Raw genomic sequence first — 24,962 nt, forward strand, 5'->3', positions numbered from 1 at the left:
CAAATATAAGGAGAAACCATTCATAAATGGGCTAAGCATGGGATAAAAATATGTATAAATTACGGTTTATCAAATACCCCCCACACTTAAGCATTTGCTTGTCCTCAAGCAAAAATCTTCAACTCATAATCAAAATAAATTCTTCTCAATATATATTCCCTATCAATAATATCTCAAAATAATCCATAAGTACTCATACATTGAAAATTTCAACTAAAAGTTCATCAAAGTTTCAAACATTCCAAGTTGAGCATTTTATCACGAAAACATAGGTGTCTCCCCTCATCTAAGTGATTACCTTTGATCAAAATATCACAGAGTTTAACATCCTCACTAAAATTTCACTCAAATCACTCAAGGTGTTTAAGGACATCAATAAAAGCACTTATTAGTCAATATGAAAAGTTATTACCATAGGCTTGCTTGAAAATGAAATCTCCACCACTATAAATTGAGCTGATACATCAATCAAAAAGGTCTTTTTAAAGGGTTGTAACGTGGCTTTGGTTGGGGGTGTGGTCACAAGCTAAAAGAAGATGTTAGAATCGAGATTGAATTGAAAAATTACCTAGCTAGAAAAATAACTAGTCATCAGTCGAATACAAGTAAGCTTCTTCTTAGAATATGGAATTAACACTCAAGCTCAAAAATGACAAATTACTACTAATATGTATGTAAGTATTTTTTTTTCTTTTTTCTTTTTTTTAAAGAAAAAGTCAAATATTTAGAAGCACAAAACATAACTAAGCAGTTTGTTCAAATCAAATCTCGACAAAAATAGGGATCAAATTAGGGATTTCAACAATAATAGGTTATGGGTTAATATTGAGGGTAAATCAATTAATGACTTGTTAGGCTTAAAAGGGGTTCACTAAGGGTTAATAATGGAGGTAGGCTTTTGTGGGGTGAGTGGGTTAAACCTAAGTGCCTTTATCATCTTGACATAACAAATCAAATGGTGTGGTCTTGACATGCATAATCAAGCAAGTTCTAGAATAACAAATCAAAACTGATGCACTCATAATGAAAGTGAGCATGAAAGGAATAAAATATGCTCTAAAGTCTCAAGATCTCACAAAAATTATGGCTTTTTGATATTCAAACTAGTGAATTTCAACTCAAGATAATACCTAAACTTAGGGAAACAGCCTAAAAGTTTTTAATTCTTCAAAAATCAACTTATCATGCTTGATTCCCTAATGTTTTAATGTTTAAACAATCAATGCATAAATACCTATGTTTTAATTCAAGACATATCAATAAAAATCATAAATTAATCAAAATTCATTCTAATAGTGATATGAGTGATTCACGTGAGAATAAGACAAAATTCAGGGATTTCTAATGATGATATAAAAGACCCCCCACACTTAAGATGTACATTGCCCTCAATGTACAAAGAAAGATATATTGACAAAGATAGATTTATAATCATAAGAGACGGAGAGAGGTGAAACTTCCTAAAAGATGAATGGACTCCTTGAATTGGAGTTATGGAGAATAATCGTCCAAGGAAATGATGAGAGTGAAGGAGGATACTCCGGTGGTGGTAGAGGTTCATTTGTCCATAAGTCCTGCACCGTTGGAGTTTTTTAATTCCTGTTTGATGATGAGCTTTGGTGCTCTTTATGACTGTGATAAAATCAGGAACTCTTTAGGGAATATAATGAAACATATTTACTCGTAATGAAATAGCCGAAAATAAAAATTGTAAAAACTCAAGATAAAATAGTATTAACAAGAAATAAAAAGTAATTTCAAAATATAAAGACAAAGCTAAAATAGATAATAGGTGTTTATAGAGAAATTGGGGCACACGGCCGTGGGGCACGCCCGTGTGCCTTCGTTTCAGCCCGTGCGTTTCGTGGTTTTTGAAATTGGGTGCATTGGTGTACACGAGCATGTTGCACGGCCGTGTCAATCTTCGTTCGCTTCTCCACACCTGTGTATGCAGGCACACGCCCGTGTTATTGTGACAGTGTCGACCACGGGGGCTAGGCACGGGCGTGTCGAATGCCCGTGCTAAATTAACAGGTTTTCCCATGATTTCAGAACACGGGTGTATCCCATGCCCATGTTATTTTGGAAATTTCACCCACGGCTATGTCGCACGGCCGTTGTAACTTATCGCATCCCGTGTTGGGAAAAAAATTTTGCCATGTTTTCACAAGGCTGCAGTGCACAGCTGTGTTGCATCCCGTGGTATGTGCACGGCCTACGGTACGCCCGTGTGCCTGGCCATGTGGTTTTGAAAATCCTGTGTTCAGTGGCTCAGTTAGTGAATTAAATGTTAAAGACTAAAATTTAAAGAAGTTAGCACGTTAGTACTCGGGGTGCCTCCCTAGGAGCGCTTGTTTATAGTGTAAGCTTGACTCTACATTATAGGTGTATTCAGGTAACTTCATGGAGCCGTAGCTCCTCTTTATCACCTTTGAAATTCTCACTGTTATACATCTTGGGATGATGTCCATTTACTTTAAAAGTGCCTTGTGATGGATGACTTACCTTTACTGTACGATATGGAAATATAGTTTGAACTACGAAAGGACCTGACCATCGTGATTTAAGCTTTCCAGGAAATAATTTGAGCCTCGAGTTATATAACAGAACAAGATCTCCAACTTTAAATTGCCTTCGTTTCTTCAAATGGGCGTCGTGGCAGTGCTTCATCACTTCCTCATATAGGCGCGAATTTTCATATGCATTGGCTCGCCACTCATCTAACTCGTTCAACTGCATCAACCTATTTTCACCTACAAGTTTGGGGTCAAGGTTTAGAAATTTTATAGCCCAGAATGCCTTGTGTTCCAACTCAAATGATAGGTGACAACTTTTCCCATAAACAAGTCTGTAAGGTGATGTTCCTATGGGAGTCTTAAAAGCAGTTTTATAAGCCCATAAAGCATCATCTACTTTCATTGCCCAATCATTCCTGTTTAATTCTACTGTGTTTTCTAAGATACGTTTAAGCTCTCGGTTTGCTACTTCGACTTGGCCACTAGTTTGAAGGTGATAAGGGGTAGCTGTTCTGTGATGAACTCTATATTTCTTGAGGGTCTTGTCAAATTGGGCGTTAAAAAAATGAGTACCCCTATCACTGATAATTGCTCTAGGTGTACCAAAGCGAGAGAAAAGTTCCTTAAGGAATTGTACTACTACTCTAGCATCATTAGTAGGTAAAGCTGGGGCTTCTACCCATTTGAACATATAATCAATAGCTAGTAAGATGTATTTATTCCCGAATGAACTAGGGAATGGACCATGAAGTCGATACCCTAAACGTCAAATATTTCACATGAGAGCATATATGCCTGAGGCATTTCATCACATTTGGATATATTACCTGTCCTTTGACATTTGTCGCAAGAAGTAACATACCTGTTGGCGTCTTTGGATAGAGTGGGTCAATAAAAACCTGATTCGATGACTTTATGTGTGGTCTTATTTCTGCCGTAATGTCCTCCAGCCGGTCCTGAGTGGCAATGTTCCAAGATTTTCAATGCTTCTGTCCTTGTAACGCATCTCCTAATGATTTGATCTGCACATTTACGGAAAAGAAAAGGGTCTTCCCAGAAGTAGTTTTTCACATTAGTGAAGAATCGCTTCATTTGCTGATGTGTCAACCCTTTTGGGATAATGTTAGTGGCTAAAAAATTTTCAATATCTGTAAACTAAGGTACCTCAGAATCAGATATAGCAAAAAATTGTTCTTTAGGGAATGAATCATTTATTTCAATGTCATCTGGTTCTTTGGTACTTGAGTTTTCAAGCCTAGAGAGATGGTCAGCCACAAGATTTTCAGCTCTTTTCTTATCCTTGATCTCCAAGTCAAATTCTTGCAATAATAAGATCCATCGAATGAGTCGAGGTTTTGCATCAGTTTTAGTCAAAAGGTGGCGAAAAGCAGAATGGTCAGTATAAACGACAACTTTAGACAATATTAAATATGGCCTAAATTTATCGAATATAAAATCCACAGCTAGCAGCTCTTTCTCCGTGGTGGTGTAGTTTTCTTATGCGGCTGTCAAAGTCCTGCTAGCATAATAGATAGGTTGAAAATGTTTATCTCTTCGCTGTCCCAAAACTACACATACTGTAAAATCACTAGCGTCGCACATTAGTTCAAAAGGTGAATTCCAATCAGGTGCAATTATAATTGGAGCTTTAGTCAATTTATCCATTAAAGTATTAAATGCTTCTAAACACTCCTGATCGAAATTAAAAGGCACATCTTTTTCTAGTAATTTAGTCAAAGGCTTAGCTATTCTGGAAAAGTCTTTAATAAATCTTCTACAAAACCCAGCATGTCCTAAGAAGCTCCTTATAGCCTTAACCGAATTAGGGGGTATTTTTTCAATGGTTTCAATTTTAGATTTATCAACCTCAATCCCTCTGCTAGAAATTTTATGTCCTAACACAATACCTTCTTGAACCATAAAGTGACATTTTTCCAAGTTAAGCACAAGGTTTGTTTCCTCACATCTTATTAACACTCGTTTTAAATTTTTTAGGCAAAGATGGAAAGAGTTACCGAAAATCGAAAAATCATCCATAAATACCTCCATGATGTCTTCTACGAGTTCATCAAAAATGGCCATCATGCAGCGCTGAAAAGTAGCAGGAGCATTACATAATCCAAAAGGAATTCTACGATAAGTAAACGTACCATATGGACATCTAAACGTCGTCTTTTCTTTATCTTCAGGAGCTATTGGGATTTGGAAATAGCCAGAGAGTCTGTCTAAAAAACAGTAGTACATGTGTCCTGACAATCTTTCCAACATTTGGTTAATGAATGGAAGGGGAAAGTGGTCTTTTCTCGTGCATCATTTAGCTTCCTATAATTAATGCACACTCTCCAACCTGTGACTGTCCTTGTTGGGATTAATTCATTCTTCTCATTCGCTACAACAGTCATGCCTCCTTTCTTAGGAACAACATGCACTGGACTCACCTAAGAACTGTCAGAAATAGGATAAATATTTCCAGCATCTAGGGGTTTAATTACCTCAGCTTTAACAACTTCCTTCATGTTGGGGTTCAGTCATATTTGGGCTTGCATGCATGGTTTATATTCATCTTCCATGAAAATTTTATGGGTGCAAAAAGAAGGGCTGATCCCTTTAATGTCAGAAATTTTCCAAGCTATGGCCCTTTTATGCTCGCTCAAAACTTTGAGTAATTCCTCTTTCTCCTTGGGTTGCAAGTTGGATGCAATAATTACTGGTAATGTGGAATTATGTCCAAGGAATGCATATTCCAAGTGATTCGGCAATTGTTTAAGTTCCAGTTTGGGAGGCTTAAGTTCATCTTTTACCTTAATTCCCTCATATTTTGATAGTTTTGGGGAGGTTTCATTGGAGTTTAGTTTGGTTCCTATTTCAGAATCATCATCCATCCCCTCTCCTTGGGCGAGACACAGTTCCATCGTGTCCTTGTATACGATTTCCTAAAATGAATCTTGAGTAGCATGATCAATAGAGTCGATAAAATAACATGAGTCATCCTGTTCTCTAGAAAATCTCGTGACATCATAAATTTTAAAAATAATCTCTTCATCAACTACTCTAAGTACCAATTTACCATCACCCACATCAATTACAACTCTAGCAGTGGCTAAAAATGACCGACCTAAAATTAAAGGCACCTCAACATCTTCATCCATGTCAAGCACAACGAAATCAACAGGGAATATAAATTTATCTACTTTTACAAGTACGTCCTCTATAATTCCCCTAGGATATTTAACATATCTATCAGCTAATTGAATACTCATCCTAGTGGGTTTAGGTTCCCCAAGACCAAGTTGTTTAAACATTTTATATGGCATCAAATTAATGATGGCGCCTAAATTAGCTAGTGCTTTATCAAAATCAAACTACCAATTAAACAGGGAATAGTAAAACTTCATGGGTCTTTCAATTTGATTGGCAGTTTCTTTTGGAGTATGGCTGAGCACTCTTCATTAAGATCCGCTGTAGATAAGTCTTCAAACTTCCTTTTGATTGTTAGAAGCTCTTTTAAGAATTTTGCATATGTAGACATTTGCGATATAGCTTCAACAAAAGGTAAGTTAATATGCAGTTGTTTAAAAAGTTCAAGAAATTTACCGAATTGTGCATCCATGCAGTCTTTCTTCAACTTTGCTGGGTATGGGATTGGTGGTTTATATTCTTTTGGCATTAAGTTGTCATTGTTTTCAGGTTCGACCTCCTTTCTGTCAGCTTCTTGCAGTGGCTTCTTTTCAAATTCAGCTAACACTTTCCCACTCCTTAATGTAACTGCTTTCACGTGCTCTTGGATCGACGCTTGTTAATTTTTAAGTGTTGTTTCGGTATTCTGAAAACGAGTTTTTGACACTGAGATGAATTTTGTTAGCATCTCCTCAAGGTTCGGCTTTTTCTCTTGTTGGTAGGGTGGTTGTTGGAAGCCTGGAGGTGGTGGTGTCTGATTCCCTTGGCCTCCCCATGAGAAATTTGGGTGGTTCCTTCAACCTACATTGTAAGTATTACTATAAGGATTATTTTGAGATCGAGGATTATTACCCATGTAAATTAACTGCTCGTTCTCCATGTTGTGGCCATAGGGTGGGTATTCTGAATTGCTTGATCCACCTCCACTTGCTTTGCACTACATTACTGGGTGAACCTGTGAAGAACTAAGAAAACCATCAATTTTCTTATTCAAGAGTTCTATCTAATTAAAGAGCATGGTGACCAAATCGCATTATAAACGCCGGCTGTTTTAATTGTCTTTGTCCTCATGACTTACCAATGATAGTTATTCAATGACATCTCCTCTATAAATTCATAGGCATCTTCAGGTGTCTTATTATTAATGGTTCTGCCAGCAGCTGCATCAACCATTTACCGAGTTGAAGGGTTCAAGCCATTGTGAAACGTTTGGACCTGTAGCCAGAGTGGTAACCCATGGTGAGGGCATCTTCACAAAAGGTCCTTGTATCTCCCTCATGCATCGTAGAGTGTTTTTAAATCCCTCTGTACAAAAGAGGAGATATCATTACGTAATTTGGCTATTTTATCCGGCGGAAAATATTTTAATAAAAAATTTTCGGTCATCTGTTCCCAAGTAGTGATTGATCCTTGTGGCAACGAGTTCAACCACTGTTTAGCCTTATTCCTCAACAAAAAGGGAAACAACCGAAGGCGAATGGCGTCATCAGAAACGCCATTAATTTTAAAAGTGTCACAAAACTCTTAAGAAATTTGCCAAGTGAGCGTTGGAATCCTCGTCTTGCAAACCATCAAACTAAACAAACTGTTGGATCATTTGAATGGTGTTAGGTTTCAGTTCAAAATTATATGCAGCAACAGCAGGCCTAACTATGCTCGATTCAGTTCCTATTAAATTAGGTTTAGCATAATCATACATAGTGCGTGGAGTTGGATTCTGATTTACTGGATTAGCAGCAATCGCAGGAGGTAGCAGATTTTCTTGGTTTTCAGCCATCTCCTTGGTTGTGGTTGAAGTATCGTCCTCTTGACCGTCCTCTATGTATCTTAGGCTTCACCTTCTTTCTCGTCGATTTTTGCGATCTGTGCAGTCGATCTCACCGTCAAAAAGTAGTGGTCCTGATAGGTTTCTTCTGGTCATAAACTAGAAAAACCTATCAGAAGAAAATAAATGAAAAATTAGAAAAGAAAATAAAAATTTAAGTTGCAATAAAAGTATTATGGCTAAAGTAATAAAAATATAGTGTTCCTAATATCCTAGTTCCCCAGCAACGGCGCCAAAAACTTGATGTGTGATATTCGTAACAGGTTTTAAAAAATTTATAAATGAATCGATCTTGAGACTAACTTATTATCACGATTAAGGCAAGTGTACCTATCGAACAGTAGTATAGTCCAGCAAGACCGGATTATAGAACCCAAAGGAACTACAAGTACTAATATTTAATTCCTTTTTATTATATAGCCTAAAAATTAAGAGGTTTGGTTATCTAAACTAATTACTAACTAAGAATGCACAGAAAAGAATTTGGGAAAATAATTTTGGGAAAATTCGATTGATTAAGACAATACCTAAGAAAAAATCCACCTAGACTTCACTTGTTGTTTAACTCTGAATCAGACGATTTATTCAATTGACTTGATCTGTAGAAATCCTTAAGTTATATTATTATTTCTCTCGAGACTAATAACGTCTAACTCTAGGTTGAATAATTGAAATCTCTTTCTAATTAACACCCTAGAATTGCATTAACTCGATCTATGGATTCCCTTATTAGGTTTCACCCTAATTCGGCGAAATCTTATCACCCTATCTCCAGGCGTGCAATCAACTCCGCTTAATTATGACAAATTTACTCTTAGACAGGGTCTATTCCTCCTCTGAATAAGAGCTTAACTTGAATCAATATCCTAGAATATAAAAACAAGAATTAAGAACACATAATTAAGAACAAGTCAAATATTTATCATACAATTCAAATAGTAATAACAAGATCCGTCTTAGGTTTCATTCCCATTAGGTATTTAGGGGGTTTAGTTCATACTTATGAAAGAAAACATCTCAAAAGCATAAAGATAACAAAACATAAGAAAACCCAAAACTCCTAAAGGAACTTGAAGGGAGATCTTCAGTCTTGATGATGAATCCGGCTTCTAAGATGGATAAATCAGCTTTCCTTGAGTAATTCCTTGCTTCCCTGTGACAGCCCTAATGTGACCCTAGTCGGAAAGTGGTTTCGGGACCACAAAACCGAGTCATAAAAATAATTAACCGACATATTTGATGCTTATTATATGTATATATGCATGTGTGAAAATTTCGTGTTTGAATTTTGTTAATTGTAAGTGAATTTTATTAAATAGGACTTGTGTGAGAAAATTTAGAAATGTGCTAGGCAAATGTTAAAGTGGCCTATTGATGCATGATAGAAAATGCTTGTACTTGCATGTCAAATTGGCCAAATTCTAGATGGTGGCCGCCATGTTATGGACTAAAGCATATTATAATTATTTTGTGCTAATAATTTTATGTTACACAATAAAATAATGAATTAAGAATAATAGAACATGAGGTGAGTGGGAGGAAAAAACAAAATTGTCTCCTCCTTGTTCCTCCTTTGCCATGACTTGAGGGTGGGAGAAGAAAAGAATTCCCTTGTTTCATGTTCAGCTTGGTTGATGTTTAGGAAGAGGTAAGTACTTTGAAATCCTTGAAAATTTATGTATAAATAAGGTATGTAATTCATGGTAGCTTTTGAAATTGTTGAGTGTATTAAGCTAGTTACTAAGTCCCTTAGTTAGCCCATGTCCAAATTTTGAATCTTGTTGGTAACATGAGTAATCGGTTAAGAGAAAATGTTCAAGAAATGGTGTTGTTCATGTTATTTGGATGAAAAAAATGGTAGTTAGGTGAAGTAGAGTCTAACAAATGAGCACATATGTGCATTAGTTGCTAAATGGAGAAAAATCGGCTAACAAGTTGTGTACTAAGGCCGAAGATGATTTTGGATATTATTGGGCAATGTATGTGTTTTGAATTGATGGAATGGAGAGGATGCTTTAATTGTGTTATGAACAATTATATGTTAAATTAAGGTTTGCTAAGCTAGCTATTGAGGTGAAATGCAAATGTTAGTATTTGATTTGGTAATAATCTGCTTGGGGACAGCAGCAGTAAGGTGAATTTAGAAAATCGTCATAATTTGTAGGAGTTGAGTTAGAAGCTGAATAAATTATGTCATTAAAGCTTGAAGAGTCTAGTTTCTTAAAAAAGAAACTATAAAAACAAAAGAGTTACCGATCTTGAGATATTTGAAGTATTGTGGGGCTGAGTCAAAATGACTACTAGATTCCCTGTTTTGTCTTTATAAAATCAGTATAAATTGTAAAAAAATGGCCCTAAGATAAAATTTATATGCTTAGACTCCTTAATGAGTCTAGTTTCAAATGAAATAAACGAGAACATATTTTGAATTCTGTACAATGATAAATTTGATTCGTAGTGAAGAGTAGTCAGTTTAGTCAAACAGTGAAATAAGGTGAACTTTAAGAAAAATCTGGTATTGTTGGGCTAAACTAAAAATTTTGAAAATTTTATGGATAATAGATAAATGAGTATTATGTCAAGAAAAATTAACGGCAATTGATTTGGAGTTTCGTAGCTCCAGTTATAAAAACTTTAGTGACTGTTGCTCAGGAAGTCAGCTTATAGGGAAATTGTAATTATATTGTAAACATTAATGAAAATTTGCTAATGAATTATTTATTGATTTTTATAAAGCTTACTATAATCTATATGTGTGAAAGTCGAATCCATATGTATTATATTCTGAAAGTAATACTTGAATAGTCGATTAATGACTAGTTTAAAATTTGTTGAACTTAAGCTCAAGAGCAAAGGGGGACTAAATCCGATAAAGGAAGGAAAAAGTAATTGAATAGCCGTTGAAGTCGTTCGACAACATCTGAGGTAAGTCTTCGAGTAATGAAACTTAGTTTATGATTTGATTAAGTCATGACATATAAGCATAACGAATAAACGGAGATATAATGACTTTACTTGAATGATATATTGAGGTGATTAGTTTATACCTATGACGGGTATCCGATAATGTGTATAGAGATCATGTTATAAAGCCACTCGAAATCATGCTCTTTGTATATGGCTATTGAGCCGAAATTGGTAAGGTTTGATAAGTGTCTTGTGTTTGAGCTTTAGTAATGAAGATGAAATATGGATGTGTCATGATTTATCGATATATGTGCATGATTATTCGGATGACATCCGGGCTAAGTCCCGAAGGCATGGTGCTAGTGACTATATCTGGGCTAAGTCCCGAAGGCAGTTGTGCTAGTGACTATATTCGGGCTAAGTCCCGAAGGCATTTGTGCTAGTGACTATATCCGGGCTAAGTCCCGAAGGCATTTGTGCGAGTTGCTATATCCGGCTAAATCCCGAAGGCACTTGGGTTTGGAAGTGAGCAATCTTGCTGTAATAATTTCAATTAATACGCACATAAAATCCAAACGATAAGGTATGTTTCGTATATGCATCGGAAAGGTTGATTCCTTTTAAATAGTATTCGCTCAATTGATTAACGAACTTTCGACCTCTAGTTAGGTTTGATTCCCTGTGTATGAATATAATGGTTGAAGCATGAAGTAAGTATGATTTGAGAACATGCATATATGCAATTATTCATGTAGTCATATGAACGTTATACCATAGTCGTGAATAATTTCATTACTTGAACTTACTAAGCATTAAAATGCTTACTCAGTTACTTTGATTCTCTGTTTTATAGATTTTGTTCGTCACTATCGGACTCGGGAGTGTCAAAGTCAAGTCATCCACACTATCTAAGCCACTTTTGGTACTCTTTTAGTTCAATTTTGAAAATGGCATGTATAGGGCTTACCCTTGTTGTTAATTAAGTACCCTTTGGTAATGTGTATTCGTATAGCCATGCGAAAATGGCTCGTATATTTCGAAGTATAACATTATGGTCTTCTGATATGGTTATTAAGTGGTGTGGAAATGTTTGGTAATGACTAGCCATTGGAATGGCCAATCATGGTCCTATTGGTGCTACATACATCATGGCTAATCGAGATTACCCTTGATAATAATGTATGTCAATTTACTATTTGATTCATGGAAAATTATGTAATAGGTATGGTCTACCCTAAAGGCAGATGCTGACAGCAGCAGTGGTGTGAATTTGAAAAATCACTAAAAATAGTAGGAATGGATTTAAATAGTGAATAAATTATGTAATCGAACCTTGATGAATCTACTTTCATATGGAAGAAACGAAACGGTCATATGAGTCGGATTTTAAGAGATATTTAAGTTTTCGTGGAACAGGTCCAGAGCGATTTTCTGGATCCCCTGATCTGACTTTGGAAATTCATTAGAAATTAACCAGAGATAATTAGAAGTCATTCCATATACGTATAGATTATTTTTTTAGTCTAGTTTCATTAGAAACAAATGGCATAAGTATTGAAGCCCTGTACAGGGAAATATATAAGTCGTAATGCATGAAGGTCAGAGCAGTCGAACCCTGAAACAGGAGAGACTTTAACTAATAAACTGTACTAATTGACCCAATCAAAAATTATAGAAAAAAATTTGTAGATGGATATATGAGTCTAGTTTCAGGAAAAATTTACGGAACTGGTATTTGAGTTTTGAAACTCGAGATATGATTTTTAAGGTGACAGTGACGCAGTTAGCCAGCTCGTCTGGAAATTTAAAATGGATTGTGCAAATAAGTGAATTAAGTCTGTTAACCCTCGTGTCCGACTCAAAACGGTCTCAGTGCACGGGTGTTACAATTTATTGGTATCGAGCTACGGTTTAGTCGATTCTAGGACTACCGTAATACGTTTGGGTCTAGCTATACATGCCATTATGTGATTATTTGATAGTGTGGTGATTTCGACAATTGAAAATGTGTTTATTTATAGTAATGGATCCCGATCCCGATCGAGTGGTAGTGATGATCTTGAGAGTGTAGCGTCTGCTCCGCACAAGGGACAAAGACCGCGGACTCTCAACCTATTGCTAGTAATCCGAATGATGAGGCTAGACAAGCTTTTTATAGCGTGATGAATGATTGGTTCAACCAATACATTCGAACTAATACTACTGTTCCACAACCTCCATTCCCGACAAATACAACCCAAGACCTACAATACCTCCGTGAATCGACCAAATAAGGTCAAATAAGCCCCATTGATGAATCCAAAACACGGGCTATGAATTTAAAGCTACGGACAATGATGATGCCGAACAAGCGGAATTTTGGTTGGACAACACTATTCAGGTACTCGATGAGCTATCTTGCACACCCGATGAGTGCCTAAAGTGTACTATCTCTTTGCTACGTGATTCTGCCTACTATTGGTGGAATACGTTGACTTCTGTTGTGCCCAGAGAGCAAGTAACTTGGGAGCTTTTCCAAACTGAGTTTCGAAAGAAGTATATCAGTCAGAGATTCATTGACCAAAAACGGAAGGAATTTCTTGAACTTAAACAAGGTTTCATGTCGGTTACCGACTATGAACGAAAATTTGTGAGGCTTAGCCGGTACACACGAGAATGTATTTCTTCAGAAGCTGTGATGTGTAAACGTTTCGAAGATGGACTGAATGATGATATAAATCTGTATGTTGGCATTTTAGAAATCCGAGAATTTGTGGTACTTGTCGAGCGAGCTTGCAAAGCCGAGGAGCTCAGTAAGGAGAAAAGGAAAGCTGATATGGGAGCAAAGGAGTTTCGTAAGAGATCTTCGGGAAAGCCCTTCCAACTATCATCGAAGAAATTTAGAGATGATCTAGGCCGATCTAGAGACACTTTGGGCTTTTCTAGACGAGATCGCGATCAACCCCCTGTGAGTGCACGAGTCACTTCGGTCGCCAGTGTTGGAAATGATCGTCGAGATAGAATGGAGTGCCAGTATTGTGGTAAATGGCATTCGGGGAGTTGTAGATTCCATGACCACTCCTGTTACAAGTGCGGATCAGTTGACCACTTTATTAAAGATTGCCCGAGGTTGTCTGAACAGAATGTAAATCAGAGTGGGAAACTGGGTGCTACCATTGCTCGAGGTAGACCATCTAGAAACACGGGAAATCTTAGTGGTGGTTAGAGAGGATCTAGAGATGCTACAACCAGATCTGAGGCTCGCACTCCTGCTAGAGCTTACGCTATATGCGCACGCGAGGATGCTTCCTCGCCAGATGTTATTACCGGTACTTTTACTCTCTTTGATACTAATGTGATTGCTTTGATTGACCCTAGTTCTACTCATTCTTATATATGTGAAACCTTAGCATCCAGTAAGACTCTACCTGTTGAGTCTACTGAGTTTGTAATTCGGGTGTCAAATCCTTTGGGTCGTTACGTGCTTGTCGACAAAGTGTGTAAGAAATGTCCCCTAGTAATTCGAGGTTCCTGTTTTCCGGTGGACTTGATGCTTTTGCCGTTTGATGAATTTGATGTTATTCTTGGTTTGGATTGGTTGACCGTGCATGATGCGGTTATGAATTGCAAAAGCAAGACTATTGATTTGAGGTGCGCAAATAATGAGATAATCCGAGTTGAGTCTACTGTCTTGAGTGGATTGCCAACAATAATATCCTCGATGTTAGCTCAAAGATATGTGAGAAAGGGGTGTGAAGCGTATCTTGCATACGTACTTGATAATAAAGAGCCAGAAAGGAAACTTGAATATGTGCCGGTGGTTTGTGAATACTCGGATGTTTTTCCTGAAGAATTACCGGGTTTACCACCTGTTCGGGAGGTAGAGTTTGGTATTGAGCTTGTACCTGGGACTACACCGATTTCGATAGCTCCGTATCGTATGGCACCAACTGAGTTAAAAGAGTTGAAAGCTTAGTTGCAAGAGTTGACGGATAGAGGTTTCGCTCGACCAAGTTTCTCACCTTGGGGTGCACCAATATTGTTTGTGAAAAAGAAGGACGGAACCATGAGGTTGTGCATCGACTATCGTCAACTGAATAAGGTGACAATAAATAATAAATATCTGATACCGCGCATTGATGATTTGTTTGATCAACTAAAGGGAGCCTCGGTGTTTTCAAAGATAGATTTGAGATCGGGTTATTATCAGTTGCGAATTCGAGATTCGGATATACCCAAAACTGCTTTCAGAACGAGATACGGTCACTAAGAGTTCTTAGTGATGCCATTTGGGCTCACTAATGCCCCTGCGGTATTTATGGATTTGATGAATCGGATCTTTAGACTGTATTTGGATCGGTTTGTAGTTGTGTTTATTGATGACATCTTGGTTTACTCAAGAGATGAAACCGAGCATCTTTGAACACCGAGATTAGTGTTGCAGATCTTACGAGATAAGCGGTTATATGCTAAGTTCATGAAGTGTGAGTTCGGTTAGAGAGGTTAGCTTCCGGGTCACGTGGTATCTCGTGATCGGGCATTCGAGTCGATCCGAGCAAAATTTCAGCCATACTTAACTGGAAGCCTCAGAAATATTATGAAGTTCAAGCTTTTGGGACTTGTCGGTTACTACCGATGGTTTGTAAAGGTTTCTCGATGATAGCCACACCAATAACGGCTACTTCAAAAGATGTTAAGTTTGAATGGACGGAAAGGTGTCGAAAAGTTTCGATCAATTGAAAACCCATTTGACGGAAGCTCAGGTTCTAGTGCGCACCGAATCAGGCAAAGAGTTTGTCATTTATAGTGATGCCTCCCTACTTGGGTTGGGTTGCGTATTGATGCAAGAAGGTCGAGTTGTGGCCTCTGCGTCGAGACAATTGAAGCCACACGAGAAAAATTATCCGACCCATGATCTCGAACTAGCTGCCATCGTGTTCGCCTTGAAAATATGGCGACATTATTTATTTGGTGAGAAGTGCCATGTATATTCGGATCACAAAAGTCTCAAATATTTGATGACTCAATGAGACTTGAATCTGCGACAAAGGCGTTGGCTTGAGTTGTTGAAAGATTATGAGCTTGTCATTGATTATCACCCGGGAAAGGCTAATGTGGTTGCGGATGCCTTAAGTCGTAAATCACCGTTTGCCTTTCGAGCGATGAATGTACACTTGTCTGTTCTATCCGACAATGTGTTAGTGGCGGAATTAAAGGCCAAACCATTGTTGATTCATCAAATTCATGAAGCTCAGAAAGTCGATGATGAATTGGTTGTAAAACGGGCTGAATGTGTTCCGAATATGGAATCAGAGTTTCAAATTGATGATGACGATTGTTTGAGGTTCAGAAGTCGGTTGTGTGTTCCAAGAAATTCAGAACTCATTTCGATGATTCTGAACGAAGCTCATTGTAGCCGAATGTCAATTCACCCGGGGAGTACGAAAATGTACAACGATCTGAGACGTCAGTTTTGGTGGCATGGTATGAAACGAGACATTTTCGATTTTGTTTCGAAGTGTTTAATATGTCAGCAAGTGAAGGCGGAACATCAAGTGCCTACGGGTTTACTCCAGCCGATCATGGTACCTGAATGGAAATGGGATCGAGTCACGATGGATTTTGTGTCTGGGTTGCCATTGTCGACAAGTAAGAAAGATGCGATTTGGGTTGTTGTTGATAGACTGACTAAGTCGGCTCATTTTATCCCCGTATGTATGGATTTTTCATTGGATAAACTTGCTGAATTGTATGTTTCTCAGATTGTGAGATTACACGGGGTACCTATTTCTATTGTATCGGATAGAGATCCGAGATTCACCTCGCGATTTTGGAAGAAATTGCAAGAAGCCTTGGGCACCAAGTTGCATTTTAGCACCGCTTTTCATCCCCAAACCGATGGTCAATTCGAGCGGATAATTCAGATACTCGAGGATATGTTGAGATGCTGCATCCTTGAGTTTAGTGGTTCATGGGAACGGTATCTACCTTTGATTGAGTTCGCCACAACAATAGTTTTCAGTCAAGCATTAAGATGGCGCCTTACGAGACTTTGTACAATCGAAAATGCGAACACCATTGTTTTGGACCGAGCTCGGTGAAAGTAAAATTTTCGAGTTGATTTAATCAAAGATGCTGAATGAAAGTAAAGATAATTCGTGAAAGTCTAAAGGCGACATCGGATCGTCGAGGAAGTCGACGCGGATTTAAAACGAAGAGATATTGAGTATCGTGGAGACAAAGTATTTCTTAAGGTGTCACCTTGGAAAAAGATACTCGATTTGGTCTAAGGAAAAGCGAGTCCAAGGTTCATAGGGCCATATGAAGTATCCGAACGAATTGGTCCGATTCGTATAGATTGATTTTGCCCCCTGAACTTGAAAAGATTCACGACGTCTTTCATGTTTCGATGCTTCGACGTTATAGATCTGATCCATCACACGTAATTAATCCATCAGAGGTTGAAATTCAATCCGACATGAGTTATGAAGAAGAACCGATTCGTATCCTAGCTCGTGAACTGAAAGAGTTGCGAAACAAAAGGGTTCCGTTAGTAAAAGTGTTATGGCTCAAACACGGAATCGAAGAAGCTACTTGGGAAACCGAGAACTCTATGAAAGAACGTTACCCAAACCTATTTACCGGTAAGATTTTCGGGGACGAAAATTTCTTAAGTGTGGGAGAGTTGTGACAGCCCTAATGTGACCCTAGTCGGAAAGTGGTTTCGGGACCACAAAACCGAGTCATAAAAATAATTAACCGACATATTTGATGCTTATTATATGTATATATGCATGTGTGAAAATTTCGTGTTTGAATTTTGTTAATTGTAAGTGAATTTTATTAAATAGGACTTGTGTGAGAAAATTTAGAAATGTGCTAGGCAAATGTTAAAGTGGCCTATTGATGCATGATAGAAAATGCTTGTACTTGCATGTCAAATTGGCCAAATTCTAGATGGTGGCCGGCCATGTTATGGACTAAAGCATATTAAAATTATTTTGTGCTAATAATTTTATGTTACACAATAAAATAATGAATTAAGAATAATAGAACATGAGGTGAGTGGGAGGAAAAAAACAAAAGTTGTCTCCTCCTTGTTCCTCCTTTGCCGTGACTTGAGGGTGGGAGAAGAAAAGAATTCCCTTGTTTCATGTTCATCTTGGTTGATGTTTAGGAAGAGGTAAGTACTTTGAAATCCTTGAAAATTTATGTATAAATAAGGTATGCAATTCATGGTAGCTTTTGAAATTGTTGAGTGTATTAAGCTACTTACTAAGTCCCTTAGTTAGCCCATGTCCAAATTTTGAATCTTGTTGGTAACATGAGTAATCGGTTAAGAGAAAATGTTCAAGAAATGGTGTTGTTCATGTTATTTGGATGAAAAAAAAATGGTAGTTAGGTGAAGTAGAGTCTAACAAATGAGCACATATGTGCATTAGTTGCTAAATGGAGAAAAATCAGCTAACAAGTTGTATACTAAGGCCGAATATGATTTTGGATATTATTGGGCAATGTATGTGTTTTGAATTGATGGAATGTAGAGGATGCTTTAATTGTGTTATGAACAATTATATGTTAAATTAAGGTTTGCTAAGCTAGCTATTGAGGTGAAATGCAAATGTTAGTATTTGATTTGGTAATAATCTGCTTGGGGACAGCAGCAGTAAGGTGATTTTAGAAAATCGTCATAATTTGTAGGAGTTGAGTTAGAAGCTGAATAAATTATGTCATTAAAGCTTGAAGAGTCTAGTTTCTTACAAAAGAAACTATAAAAACAAAAGAGTTACCATCTTGAGATATTTGAAGTATTGTGGGGCTGAGTCAAAATGACTACTAGATTCCCTGTTCTGTCTTTATAAAACCAGTATAAATTGTACAAAAATGGCCCTAAGATAAAATTTATATTATTAGACTCCTTAATGAGTCTAGTTTCAAATGAAATAAACGAGAACATATTTTGAATTCTGTACAATGAGAAATTTGATTCGTAGTGATGAGTAGTCAGTTTAGTCAAACAGTGAAACAAGGTGAACTTTAAGAAAAATCTGGTATTGTTGGGCTAAACTAAAAATTTTGAAAATTTTATGGATAATATATAAATGAGTCTTCTATCAAGAAAAATTAACAGAAATTGATTTGGAGTTTCGTAGCTCCAGTTATAAAAACTTTAGTGACTGTTGCTCAGGAAGTCAGCTTATAGGGAAATTGTAATTATATTGTAAACATTAATGAAAATTTGCTAATGAATTATTTATTGATTTTTATAAAGCTTACTATAATCTATATGTGTGAAAGTCGAATCTATATGTATTATATTCTGAAAGTAATACTTGAATAGTCGATTAATGACTAGTTTAAAATTTGTTGAACTTAAGCTCAAGACCAAAGGGGGACTAAATCCGATAAAGGGAAGGAAAAAGTAATTGAATAGCCGTTGAAGTCGTTCGACAACATCCGAGGTAAGTCTTCCAGTAATGAAACTTAGTTTATGATTTGATTAAGTCATGACATATAAGCATAACGAATAAACGGAGATATAATGACTTTACGTGAATGATATATTGAGGTGATTAGTTTATTCCTATGACGAGTATCCGATAATGTGTATAGAGATCATGTTATAAAGCCACTCGAAATCATGCTCTTTGTATATGGCTATTGAGCCGAAATTGGTAAGGTTTGATAAGTGTCTTGTGTTTGAGCTTTAGTAATGAAGATGAAATATGGATGTGTCATGATTTATCGATATATGTGCATGATTATTCGGATGACATCCGGGCTAAGTCCCGAAGGCATGGTGCTAGTGACTATATCCGGACCAAGTCCCGAAGGCATTTGTGCGAGTTGCTATATCCGGCTAAATCCCGAAGGCACTTGGGTTTGGAAGTGAGCGATCTTGCTGTAATAATTTCAATTAATACGCACATAAAATCCAAACGTTAAGGTATGTTTCGTATATGCATCGGAAAGGTTGATTCCTTTTAAATAGTATTCGCTCAATTGATTAACGAACTTCCGACCTCTAGTTAGGTTTGATTCCCTGTGTATGAATATAATGGTTGAAGCATGAAGTAAGTATGATTTGAGAACATGCATATATGCAATTATTCATGTAGTCATATGAACGTTATACCTTAGTGGTGAATAATTTCATTACTTGAACTTACTAAGCATTAAAATGCTTACTCGATTACTTTGATTCTCTGCTTTATAGATTTTGTTCGTCACCATCGGACTCGGGAGTGTCAAAGTCGAAGTCATCCACACTATCTAAGCCACTTTTGGTACTCTTTTAGTTCAATTTTGAAAATGGCATGTATAGGGCTGACCCTTGTTGTTAATTAAGTACCCTTTGGTAATGTGTATTCGTATAGCCATGCGAAAATGGCTCGTATATTTCGAAGTATAACATTATGGTCTTGTGATATGGTTATTAAGTGATGTGGAAATGTTTGGTAATGACTAGCCATTGGAATGGCCAATCATGGTCCTATTGGTGCTACGTACGTCATGGCTAATCGGGATTACCCTTGATAATAATGTATGTCAATTTACTATTTGATTCATGGAAAATTATGTAATAGGTAAGGTCTACCCTAAAGGCAGATGCTGACAGCAGCAGTGGTGTGAATTTGAAAAATCACTAAAAATAGTAGGAATGGAGTTAAATAGTAAATAAATTATGTAATCGAACATTGATGAATATACTTTCATATGGAAGAAACGAAACGGTCATATGAGTCGGATTTTAAGAGATATTTAAGTTTTCGTGGAACAGGGCCCGAGCGATTTCTGGATCCCCTGATCTGACTTTGGAAATTCATTAGAAATTAACCAGAGATAATTAGAAGTCATTCCATATACGTATAGATTATTTTTTTAGTCTAGTTTCATTAGAAACAAACGGCATAAGTATTGAAGCCCTGTACAGGGAAATATATAAGTCGTAATGCATGAAGGTCAGAGCAGTCGAACCCTGAAACAGGAGAGACTTTAACTAATAAACTGTACTAATTGACCTCATCAAAAATTCTAGAAAAAAATTCATAGGTGGATATATGAGTCTAGTTTCAGGAAAAATTTACGGAACTGGTATTTGAGTTTTGTAACTCGAGATATGATTTTTAAGGTGACAGTGACGCAGTTAGCCAGCTCGTCTGGAAATTTAAAATGGACTGTGCAAATAAGTGAATTAAGTCTGTTAACCCCTCGTGTCCGACTCCGGAAACGGTCTCGGGTATGGGGTGTTACATTCCCACTCTGCGTCCCCCTCTTAAGTGCCTCCTCAGGTGCTTAAATAGGCTTTTGGATGCCTAAGAGCCCTAAAAATTGGCTGTTTTTGAATAGGACTATACTTGGGCTTGGCAGGGACACGCCCGTGTGACACGCCTGTGTGCGATTGCTCTAGCCCGTGGTCAAGGCTGTTGAATAGGCACGGGTGTGTAGTCTACCCGTTTAAGTCGTGCGTCAATCCTGGCAAATGGACACGACCGTGTGACACGGCCTTGTGAGGAAGTCCAGGCCGTGTTGATTTCCCACGTGGGTCTATTTTCTCTGTTTTTGACTCGTTTCTTGCTCTTTTTACTCTCCTATGCTCTCCTAATATAAAACATGAAATTAAAGGATTAGGAGCATCGAATTCACCAAATCTAAGGAGAAACCATTCATAAATGGCCTAAGCATGGGATAAAAATATGTATAAATTATGGTTTATCATAACCCTTTTGTGTAAAAGTATAAGTTATAAATAAATAAATGAGATGATATAATCGAGATAATGTATTACATTAATGTTATAATTTGGTTTGTTTAAAACGTTTTGATTATTATTTTGAATGGTTAAAGTTGCTTATGACTTACTAAGCTAAATTAGCTTACTCTGTGTGTGTCTTTGTTACTCTGTTTTATAGATTTTGTTGTAAGTTACGAGCTCGGGGATCGTCAGAGAAGTCATCCACACTATCGTCAACCTTCGATACTTTTAAAAGTCTATTTTCGAGCTTATGGCATGTATAGGCTAATATGTATTTTGTTCGACCTTGGATATGTATAATTTGAGCCATGCGAATATGGCTTAACTTTAAAGTTTGAATTTGGTTACATTTGGTAATGGTTTAATCTGTTTTGTTTATAATGTTATATGAAATGAATGAATGGTATATGTGATTAGTGCTATACATTTTGGAAATAGCTTGAAAATGATTGGTGGACTTGATTGCGATTGATGAGTCAGTCATAGTGTGTATAAATTATCATGAGTATGTTTAGATGATTCGGTTTTGGTTGGGTATAGACAAAGTATATATATATGAGATTGGTTTTTATGTTTGATATAGGTGTTAATATGTAAATAAGCTTTTGATGATATAAATATATATATATTAAGTTCGAATATATAGTAAAAGATTATTATGATATTTTAGGTTTTATAAGTTGGCTTAACAAAGGAGCAAGATGTTGATTGCATACATATATATGCATATATGTATTTGTACGTAATCGAATGATGTTTGTCATTATGATTCGGTTTTTAATGGAAGTGAATATGCATATGTGATGCTTATGTGATTAGCATAATAGGTATAATTGATGAAGTTAAATATTGAGTAGGTAGTAGACAATGCCATATATGATAAGAGATAATATGTCTTGTGATACTATTTATTTGGTTAAATATGCGCACGTTTAGAATTAAGAAAATAAAGTTTGATTTTTATTTTTTTTATTCGCTTATCAATAAAATGATGAATCTATAATTCGTATGTACAATATGTTTTATAATGTATGTTTAATATTTAATTAATTATATGCTTACATGTAAATATGAATATGACCTGTGTTAGCATGAGAATGTTCAGAACTGTATTTTTGTTCAGTAATGTCTCGTGACCTTAGTCCAGCGACGGATACGGGTTAGGGGTGTTACATTTTATTGGTATCAGAGCTACGGTTTAGTCGGTTCTAGGACTAACGTAGCCTGTGTGAGTTTCGCTATACATGTCATATTATATACTGAAATAATGTGATGACTCTGACAATTGAAAATGTGTTTACGTATAGTAAATGGATCCCGACTGTGACAACCCGAATTAGGGCCTAATCGGAATAGTGGTTTCGTGACCACAAATCCGAGATAGAAATAATTGTTTTATAATTATTTTGGGGTTTATGATATGATTGCATGATTGTGTGAAAATTCCGTGATGAAATTCTATGCCTAAAGTGCTTAAATTGAAAGTAGGAACTAAATCGAATAAGTTGCAAAATTTGCATCCCGGAAGTTTTTAGTATGAAATTGTTTTGGAATATAAATTAGGAGGTCTTAAATAGCAATTTGACCAATTTTAAGTTCATGGACAAAATTAGGACATGGAAGGAATTTTTGAAAGTTTAGTAAGGAGGGGCATTTTGGTCATTTGGATATTAAATGAAATAAAATGGGAAAAATAACACAAAATTGATCATCATCCTCCTTAGTTGCTGCGAATTCTCCCTCTCTCCATAGCTAGGGTTTCTTCAGTTTTCAAGCTCCATAGTAAGTGATTCCAAGCCCGCTTTTAATGTTCTTTACGTTTTTGGAATCCCTAAGCTCGATTAAGCTTATGCTAGTAATAATTTAACCTAGGGTTCATATTTGGAAAAATTCCATAGGTGAAATTTGTGTATTTTGATGTTTTATGATAGAATATGAGGTTTTAAATTATGTTAAATAACTTGTGCTACTCGGTTTTAAGTGAAAACGAGTAAAAGCAAGATAATCAGTAAAAATACCTATTGTTCATAACTATATGATAGAGTGAGAATTTGATGTTGTTGTAGAAGAGAAAATGTTCAGCATATCATAAAATATAAGAATAAGGGCTGAAATTAAATTCCCGAGCCTAAGGGCAAAATTGTAATTTTGTAAAAGTTAGGGGCAAAATGTAATTTTTCCATGATGTGATTTTGGATTGAAATAAATAGTATGAGTATTAAATGAGCTAAATGTGTTATTATAGATCAAGAAAGACGCGAATTGATCTCGAGCAGGGAAGGAAAAAGTTTTGGACTAAATTGCAAAATTTCCACATTTTGCACCAAGGTAAGTTTGTATGTAAATATTACAATAATTTCATGTACATTCTTATATTTCAGCCTATTATATAAATATACTAGCTGATGTTAAAATATAAATCGACTATTGGAAGAATGGAAATAAATATAGAGAGAGATCCGGTTGAACATTGGAGAGATCGAATGAAATAGAGGAGCGTAGCTAGGTCACATGTATGATCTTTGAGTGCACATCATGTGTACAAGAAAGCTACGAGACACCTCAGAGTAGCTAGGTCACATGTGTGATACGAGATGTATCCCATGTAGACAAGAGAGCTACGTGAAAGATAAATGTAGCTAGGTCGCATGCGTGATTCCAAGTGAAGGACACCATGTAGACAAGAGAGCTACTGAGACAAATCGGTTAGGTCGCATGAGTGGTACTAAGTGTTCACCATGTGTACAAGAGAGCCGAACTAAACGAAGTATGATGGTGGGGCTGTGTCTTTGAAACCATTAAATATCGAGGATTGATCCGAATTGTTCAACGGGATGGTTTTGTGGTGATATTGTGGTTTGGACCTACACTTATGGTGAATGAAATGTGGTGAAAATGATTTGTGGTATATACATATATAAGATAAAATGAGGTTAGCATAAAGAATGTGTGAAAGAGTGAAATTAGCATTAAAACTGTTTTTAGATGGTAGCAGTGACGTGATTTTGAAAAATCACCAAAAATAGGAGGAATATAATTAGAGGTTGAATGAGATGTGAAATTAAAGTTTAATGAGTCTACTTTCATATAAAAGAAACAGAGCAAGCAAAGGAATTCTATATTTTGAGATATTTATAATTGTATGTGACTTGCTCAGGATGAATACGTGATCCCCTGTTCCAACTTTGAAAAATCATTAAAAATTGTACAAAGCAAATTAAGAAATATAGTTTACATGCCTAAATTCCTTATTGAGACTAGTTTTAAATGAAACAGACATCAGGGTTGTTTGAATTTTGTACTGATAGAAATTCAATTCGTAGTGAACAGAGATCAGATCAGTCGAGCTGTGTAATAGGGAAACTTTAACTAATAAACTGTACTAATCGGCTGAACCAAAATTATAGAAAAAATTAGCAAAAAGCTTTATGAGTCTAGATTCAGGAAATTTTACGGATTTGAATTTCGAGTTTTTAACTCGAGTTATGATTTATTTAGTGAATATGACGCAGCAGAGACACTTAATTAAAGTGGAATGAATAGTGAAGTTAAAGTAGATATACTTGAATTGTTGTGTAAACATGTTAGATTCTTTAATTAGTATTTACATACTTACTTACTAAGCTATAAGCTTACTTTGTTTCTCTCTTTTGTCTTATAGTGTCCTTGACTTGCTCGGGAGTTAAGGATCATGAAGATCTACCCGCACTATCATACTTTAGGGTATTTGAACTAAACGTTTTGAATTATGGCATGTATAGTAGGCTTAATTATTTTGTTACGTGTCATATTTGTCTAGGTT

The 24,962-nt window shown here is 36.3% G+C and overlaps 1 non-coding gene across 1 annotated transcript; it reads left to right on the plus strand.

Moving 5' to 3' along the window:
• Nucleotides 1-6,924: 6,924 nt before the first annotated feature.
• Nucleotides 6,925-7,031, plus strand: LOC128285842 (small nucleolar RNA R71). Its single transcript, XR_008276390.1, has one exon. It is a non-coding gene; the product is annotated as a small nucleolar RNA R71 (small nucleolar RNA).
• The last annotated feature ends 17,931 nt before the right edge of the window (nt 7,032-24,962 follow it).

Source organism: Gossypium arboreum, chromosome 12, assembly GCF_025698485.1.
Source record: "Gossypium arboreum isolate Shixiya-1 chromosome 12, ASM2569848v2, whole genome shotgun sequence".
NCBI lineage: Eukaryota > Viridiplantae > Streptophyta > Magnoliopsida > Malvales > Malvaceae > Gossypium > Gossypium arboreum.